Below are 8,908 nucleotides of genomic sequence, written 5' to 3'. Positions count from 1 at the left end.
ATATCACATCATTCTCGCCCTGGCCGGTTTGGCTCAGCGGATATCACATCATTCTCCCTTACTTGTTCCCAGAATGAACTTGGGCCATGGACTTGAAGTAACTTTTGACTTCTTCCAACTGAAGTCTGAGTCAGGCTCTGAGATTCGAAACTTTTTTATTTCTAGGTTAACCTTTAGGTATGATGCTTACCTACAATTTGCATGTCCCTGTTCTTCTCTTTTGCTCACAGACTTTTTTCCCACAGGCAACTTGTACCAGGTATGACAAATTCTAGGCAGATATACTTCTCTTTGGTGGCTTTTCAACAACACAGATCGACTATCATGATAATACCTCACATTAAAATAGCAGTTGAGACTTCCAGTAAAGATGGTGGCGTAGGTAAATGTGGCATCGCCTCCTCCCACAACCACATCAAAATTACAACTGAGCTACAGAACAACCATGACTCAGAATCGTGTGACACAGAGTTGAATGGAAGTCCTGCAACTACAAAATTAAAGAAGAAGCCACATGGAGACTGAGTTAGCATGGGAATCAAAACCTTCTGATCATCCAAGGGCATGCACAATTTTCCTGAACAAATCTCAAATGGATGTAAGAGAAGAGAAAGAACAACTATGTAAACCATGTATGTCCAGGGCACCTTACTAAAAAGTATAGCTCATGCTCACCAATATTTCTAGATGACAGCACAGTCAGCCAGCCTAATCTTAGAACCACAGTCCATTGTGTGACCTTAGCGATATATTACCACATAAAGGACAGAGATGCAAATAGATCCTTGGATATTTTTGATGAGAGATCACATCCACTCACACAAGAAACAGTACCAGAGGAATACTTTAAGCATGATCCTGAACATAAATTTATTTACAGATTTGTTCAGACTCTTTTCTGTGCCGCACGGCTAACAGCTGAATGTGCAATAGTTTCTTTGATTTACTTAGAGAGACTTTTAACTTAGGCCGACATCGACATTTGTCCCACTAACTGGAAGAGAAATGTTTTGGGAGCTGTTCTTCTTGCCTCCAAGGTTTGGGATGACCAGGCTGTATGGAACGTGGACTACAGATCCTCAAGGACATTACCATTGAGGACATGAATGAGAAGCAAAGGCATTTTTTGGAGCTACTTCAGTTTAATATTAATGTTCCTGCCAGTGTTTATGCCACATACTACTTTGACCTTTGATCCTTAGCCGATGACAATGAGCTGCCCTTTGTATTTGCTCCTCTTAGCAGAGAAAGAGCACCGAACCTTGAGGCCATTGCCAGATTATGTGAAGACAAAGACCTGTGCTGAGTTGCTCTGAGGAGGTTACTCAGCGCTGATGATTTTATTGGTATTCAGCATTCTAAAGCCATCCTCTCTCAAGGGAGAAATGAGGGATTGTAATATCGTGAGAGCCTCATCTACAAGGCCTGGGAAAATTATTACCTCTCCTGCTCAAGAACAGGCAAAGTTAGTATTGTGACCTAAAAAACAAACATCAAGTTGAAGAGACTCGTGGACAGCAAGGACTATGCTCATAGGAAAGAATGGGACCTTGTCAATGCAACATACTCTTTGTCCTTTACTAGATGGAGTTCAAAAGCCACTCCAAAGCACAAGCTCCCAACCCAGTAGGCTGATAGCTGTGAACTATGTGAGGTTTTTAAATTGAAGTTTTAACTTTCAGACTTGAAAGACACTATATAACTTTTATGTCTTTCCTATTTTTCTGAACTGCTCTCTCAAAAGAAGAAAGCAAACTCCCCAAAGGAAAAGAATCCCCACAAATATTGCTGCATATTTCTTTACAATCAATGCAGTATTACCATTAAAACAGGGGACTCCTAACAACTCATAAAGTCACTTAGGAACAGATTGTAGCACTGTTAGGTACTGAGGGATTCTTCATACTACGTCATAGAAGCTGCTAGTCATTATTAGCAATGTTTAAACCAAAAAGCTGCTGAATAGCACTTCTGATTCAAATTCTTTGCAAGCACTACTTATTAACATGTTAGCATGTTTGGGCTAAGAGAAAGTATCAGTCACTGATAATCTACTTATATTGGGCCCATACTCTATATTATAAGAACTATAATGAGATTAAAACTGTTATGATGCAAAAAATAAAATAAAATAGCATTCGAGTTTACAAAGCACTTATACATATATTGACTCCATTTATCCTCACAACTATTTTCTAAGGTCAGTAATATTACCCCACCTTTCCAAAATGAGGAAACTGAGACACAGGAAGGTTAAGCAATCTCTCAAAGGCTATTCAACCAATGAGTGGCAGAACTAGTGCCAGGCCCAGGTTTTCTGGCTCCAGATCCTCTGTTCTCTTGTCTCAGTTATTAACCTGCTCTCTCAGCTCTAAGCCCACCCTTCTAAACTTAAGGCTAGAACTCTCCAAACTCCTTTTCTCCTACTCCCTTATCTTTTTTTTTTTTTTATCCTCACCTGAGTACATTTATTTGCATTTATCTTCAGATAGAGCGGAAAGGAGAGAAGAAGGGAGAGAGAGCGAAACATTGATGTGAGAGAGACACACCGAGTGGTCGCCACCCACACGACCCCAACGAGGCCGGGGACAGACTGCAACAGAGGTACGTGCCCCCAGTGGGAACCAAACCCGGGACTCTCCGGTCCATAGGCCGACGCTCCAACTGCTGAGCCAAACCGGCCAGGGCTTCCTTGTCCTTTTGTTGAGTTCAGCCAGTAGGGCACATTTAGGGGAGATTGGCAGGTGGGAGGAGGGTGGAAGGGGCTTCCTGCCTTATTTCCAGTTCTGGCAGCAGCAGAGAGAAGGCTGCAGTGTCCATTCATTACTACGGTCAGTACCAGCGCACTGTGCCTGCTCAGAGGTGCCAGCAGCAGCTAGACTGGCAGCTGGGTTATCTCTCTCACACCCTGAGCCAGGACCCCCGGAGCATTTCAGCACCTGCAGGGAGTATCTGAGTAACTACTGGGTTGTGCCTCCACCCAGAGATTCAAGCCATGGCCGGGCCTCCTTCTGAAGTACATGCACTTCCCAGACAAGCCCCACCTCCACACCTGGGGGTCAGCCAACACACCCTACTCACAGGTCTAGCGCCAGCAGGGCATAGCTTTCCCCTCAAGAACAGTTTGTGTGGAGCAGGGTACCCCATCCTGAGAAGCTAGAGTGCCAGCTGTGCAGGACCCCCCACCCACCACCCTTCTAATTTGAGGCTAGAGCTCTTCAAACTCCTTTCCTAATGTCTCCATCCTGGTAACAACCCTGCTTCCCTTTCACCCTCGCAGCCCTGCATGGGAGTGCCTTGCTGCTATGCAAAATTTCTGGTTCACTTAACCTTCACTTGTTGCTCTTTCAGCCTCCCAGTATCTGTTTAATGGATTCTATGCATTGAAGTACCTAATGTGCTTTCTTCCTTCCTGACTAGAACCTGACTGAGAGTATCTAGGGTACCAGAAGGAGGGGGATGCCAGAAAATAGACACTCAAAAATAGGAATTTGGGGTGATTTCCTTGTCTTTTGCCCCAAAAGCAATGATGAGCTCCTTGACAATGAAAAATTGAATACTGGCAACTCATGATAAGCAGTGGCCTCATGATTAATTAACATGACCTGTGGTGGCTTGCAGCAAAGTGGCTGTTGAAGGCAAAGCTTTGAGAAACCAGGTGGCTGCTTCTGAGTGCACTACAGGCTTTAGAGAAGAAAACAGTAAGCTCAGACATTTCAACCCTCAGCTCTGTTTCTTGGTAGAACAACAAATTATGTAGAGTATATATTGTCCCCAGAATCCAGAGGTGCTCCTAGGTGTAGGAGGTGCAAAATGCAACAACTTGTCTGTCACTTTGGAGATGACATCCTGACATACTCTTGAGTGCTAAACCCCCTAAAAACTGGAGAAGCAATGTCAGGTGGACATCTCAAAGTGAGCACAAAGTGAGAGCTTATTTCTGTACTATGTGAATGCTCACTGAGTGGCATTTACAAGAAGCTTTTAATAATCATATGAATAAGGTGATACACTCTGTGGATGCTGGTCAGCTTCCCCCCTCAACCACACTGATGCCTAGTTAATAGGCCCATGGACAAAGCGGCTGTGCTGACCAATGAAAGCCCTGCACATATTGCACAGCATAGAGTTTTCCTCATCAAGGTTAATCTGGCTGTTGCCAGTACTGAGTGCCTGACCTGCCAATAGCAAAAATATACTGAACCTCTGATATGACACCTTCCTAAAGGCCACCTGCTGAGTGATTAAACTGGATTCCTCTATTCTATAAAGGAGGGAGAAACTGTTTATACTACTGGAATAAGCCTTTATTCTTGATGGGGGTCTGTGCTTTGCCTGCAATATTTCTGCAACATCATCATCCGTGGACTTAAGGAATATGATATTCACTGTTGTGGTTTTCCTTAGAGCTTTGCTTCTGGCCAAATAATTTATTTCATAGCAAAAGAAATGCAACAGTGGGCTTATGCTCATGGAAGTTACTAGTCTTATCCTTTTTTTTTTTTTTCATACTGAGAAGCATCTGGTTTAATAGGACATTGGAATGGCCCTTAGATGAGATAATGCAAGTTGAGAAACAACACTTGAGATGTTGGGACACAGTGTATGGTAATTGATGTGTGGTGCTGTTTCCCCCAAAACCAGAGTATAAGGGTTTATAAATTAAGGGACAAAGATGGACTTGGCTCCTATCACTAGTAAATCCATTGGAGAATTTTTTCTTCCTATCTCAGCAACTTTGAGTTGAGAGTTCTTAGTTAACAGCAGATGCATGTTTCCATGAAGAATCACAGTGGTTCCTTTGAATTTAAAGTTGAGACTTCTACCTGGACACTTGGGAATTTCATGCCACTGAACTAATAGGCAACAATGGGTTTGCTCCCCTGGCTGGGATAATCAATCTTGATGACCAAGCTGGAAATGAGGTTGCTGCCACACTCCAGAAGCAGGGAGGAGTGTGTCTGGGACCTAGGGGGTTCTCTGAATGCAGCTTTTAGTCCCTTTAAGTCCTAAAACAAGAGTTGACAGAAAACTCTAACATTAGGATTATAGAAGATTCAGTCCCTGAGGAATGAAAATGAAAGAAATACACTACAGAACTCCAAACGACTGGCTGCCTGGCTGCAGGAAACGGAATGTAAAATGAAGTTACTGAAATCTACAATGGCCTGTGTCTCAATGGAAACATGAAGACTAGCAGCTATGCTTTATACTCCTTGTTTACTAGTGTATCATTTTATACACGCCTTGCTTTTGATGGTTAACTTCATAATTGTATCTTTAAATTGCAGAAGTTTAGGTATATTGTGACCAAACTAGAAGAGGAATTCACAAAAACCTGAGATGGTTAGCAGAGAGCTGGGAGGCTGTTTCACTTCTGGGTGGAAAGGGTGAGCGTGTCTTCATTTGTAAGGACGATTGATTCATCTTGTAGGGCAGAAACAAATTGTCATTGCATAAAATTTCAAGTAAGGTAAATGATGATTGTGTATGGATTCTTGTCTACCAAAGAGGTATTTATTTATCTGTTGTGTGTGAGTTCTGAGATCCTTCTTCTGTATTCTGCTCTGTGGCCTTGGTGCTGAGACTCCACAAACTACATTTCCCAGTATCCCTTGCCAGCTTCCTGTGCAGTCCGTTCTAGAGAGGATTTGGAAGGTGGAGGAGAAGGGACTTCCAGTAGGCTCCTAGCTCCACATGCCTGGACATCAGAGGGACGGAACTTTTCTTCAGAGGTCCAAGTGATAACCCTGTGAGGCCCCCATATAGGTCATTAGTAACCCATAATGACACCTCTTCCATGTTATTTCCTCAGGCAGCCTCTGAAGTTATTAATTTGTAGGTTACTCTAGCATCTTCATTTTGCTCTTTCAGCCTTCCAATACCTGTATAACCAATTCCCTGTATTATTACATCTTTTCTTTTTGGAATATCTAACATATTATCTGTTTTCCTAACTGGACTTTACTATTATGACTCTCTACCCCACTATAACAGCAATGTCTGTCTGTCTGTCTATCTATCTATCTATCTATCTATCTATCTATCTATCTATCTATCTAATCTATCAATGTATCTGTCATATCCTAATTTAATTAACAAGGATGACAAGCAAGGCGATTTTTGTGGTTAATTGCCATAAGAGATGGCTTTCAACAAAATGCCCAGATGGTAAAGCCTGCTTCGGCTCTTTTCTTCTGTGGTTTCTGTCTCTTTGTCCTGAGTCTTCAGAGTCTCGCATACCCTCCCGTCCAAATCTGCACCCTTTTTCTGCCAATTTCTTGTAAACTCAACTGATAACTTATGAAAGCTTATAAAGAAAGGTGCAAAGAATGACCCCTTTTGAAAATAATGGTACTTTGAGAAACACCCTTGAAGCTGCCAAAGCTTGTTCTGCTCACAGGACCCCAGCAAAGTGTGAGTAGGATGGCCTGGCAGAGTTACACTGGTCTACCCGTGATCAGGACACTGAGTGGGTCCCATGGAGGTTTTCTGAAATTCTCGAGCCTCTGGTACAGATGATATGCTTTAGTAGAGGAAACTGGCACTGAACTATTTTTCAGACCTTTTTCAGGTGCTGCAAAAATCAGTCAAAATAAATGACTTTCAAGGAAGATAGATCAGACGCAGAATACTCCAGCACCCTAAGCTTGATATTTTCTTCCTGGTTACATGCAGGAGAGAGAAAGGCCATAGACTAGCAGCCTCAGAGTATGTTGAGCCCAAGCGCTTCCTCTTTGTGTTACTTACTTTAACGTATATCAGTTAGGATGATTTTAACTGCAGGTAACAGGCAATCCAACCCAAAATTACTTAAATAACCTAGAAACTCCACTCCTAGATATAATGCAAGAGAAATGAAACAATATGACAAAACACTTGTACATAAATGTTCATAGTAACATTATTCATAATAGTCAGTAGGTAGAAATGACCCAAATGTTTATCAAATAATGACTAGATAAACAAAATGCGGTATAGCCATATAATGGAATATTATTCAGCTATGGAAATGAATAAAGCCCTAATATATTGTATATATGGATGACCCTTGAAAACATTATGCTAAGTGAAAGAAACCAATCACAAAAGGGCAATGTATTGTATGATTCTATTATATGAAATGTTCATAACAGGCAACTCCATAGAGACAGAAAACAGTGGCTGTGTAGGGGATAGCTAAAAGATGTACAGGGCTTCTTACGGAGATGGTGAGAGCATTCTGACAATGATTTGTGGTGAGCGTTGTAAAATTGAATATACTAAAAAACACATTTTTTGTATGGTACATTTTAAATGGGTAAATTATGTGGTCTGTAAATTATTTTAATTTATTATTACCAAAAATTACTTAAATAATAAGGGAATTTGCTTCTTCTATAACAGAAAGTCCAGAATTAGGCCAGTTTTAAAAATATATGTTTTTATTGATTTTTTTTAGAGAAAGAGGAAGGGAGAGAGATAGAAACATCCATCAGCAGCCTTCTGCACACCTCCTACTGGGGTTCGAGCCCACAATCTGGGCATGTGCCCTGACCGGGAATCGAACCAGGACCTCTCAGTCCATGGGGTGATGTTCAATCCACTAAGCCACACTGGCTGGGCTAACCTAATTTAATAGTTGATTAATTCAGTGATTTAACCCAGGTTTTGTCGTCTTCCTACTCTGCCATCTTTAGTTCACTGCCTACGTGGTTTTTAAGACAGGCACAGCAGCTTCAGACATCCTGGAGACAGAAAAGAGGGTGTTCTTTTCTTACGTTCCTTTATTTCAGAAAGAAACATCTCCAGTAATGTCCAAGCTTATTCATCTTGTCTCACTGAGTAGAACTGCTCTCCTACCAAACACTAAGCCAGTCTCCAGCAAGGGGACTCATGTCACCGTGATTGGCCTAGAACAATCAAGCGCAACCCTGAGTTCTAAGGAGGAGTTGGCACTGGAATGTAACCTGGCCTCTGTCAGCTGTCAAGTAGGCAGCCAGCATCTTCCAAAAAGGATGTGGGAAAGAGAATTTTTTGCAGGAAGAATGGGGTCAGAGTTAGCTATGAATTTACTTCTTCCTATATATACTTATTATCTATCTATCTATCTATCTATCTATCTATCTATCTATCATCTCTATCATCTACCTATCTACCTACTTATTTACCTACCAACACACACACACACACACACACACACACACACACAGTTTTAGTGCGCTTATACTTTTGACTACTTGTCACTAAGCAGTGTGGGTTTTTACCTTTTTCTAAAAAATCTTCTAAGATTTGCATTTTCATTAATGTGTCCCCAGTTGCGGAGGATTAGTAAGCGTGATGCTGATGTGGGGACAACTCAGGGGCACCTCCCAGCCTCTCAGACACACTGTGAACCTGCACTGAGCCTGCCCGCCCCTCTCCTGGTGAAGGCTGGCTAAGCAGGAGCCAGCTGGGAGGAGAGCGCGTTTGGCGAGGTACTCTGGGGTGAGGCACACCCTCCGCGCTGGCCTTGCCCGCCTCGCTAACGTTTCCAGGCTGGTCTCGCCTTCACTGACATTGGCAAATGTTGCACGTGAGCCGGCTGGTCACATGTGGTTGTGTTTAACTCTACAGAACTTTGAACCAACCTCAAGCTGAGCCAGTGGGGAGATCAAAGTCAATAAATTGTATATATTTTATAAACGGTGAACTTCTGTGAAGAAACCAAACTCATTTAGGCTAAAGCCAAGGGGAGTGCTATGCTTTGACTGATGCATAAGACAAAGAAAGAAGGTTGTTTCCCCTGTGTGTTATTTGGTTTTTTTTAAAAAGACTGTTTATCAAAGTCTGTACTTTAAAATAAACACAGAGAACTCTCGTGTTCTTTTTGTAAACACACTGGAGTCCTTTGAAGCCAAAGATAATGAGTATGATAGCAGATGACTGT

At 42.1% G+C, this 8,908-nt stretch overlaps 1 pseudogene; it reads left to right on the top strand.

The window, feature by feature from the left end:
- Positions 1 to 511: 511 nt before the first annotated feature.
- LOC118639198 lies at positions 512 to 1,399 on the top strand (annotated as a pseudogene).
- Positions 1,400 to 8,908: the final 7,509 nt, after the last annotated feature.

The sequence above is a fragment of the Molossus molossus genome, unplaced genomic scaffold (genome assembly GCF_014108415.1).
Source record: "Molossus molossus isolate mMolMol1 unplaced genomic scaffold, mMolMol1.p scaffold_m16_p_1, whole genome shotgun sequence".
Lineage (NCBI taxonomy): Eukaryota > Metazoa > Chordata > Mammalia > Chiroptera > Molossidae > Molossus > Molossus molossus.
The sequence above is the reverse complement of the archived record's forward strand: the minus strand, read 5'-3'. Positions and strand labels throughout refer to the sequence as shown.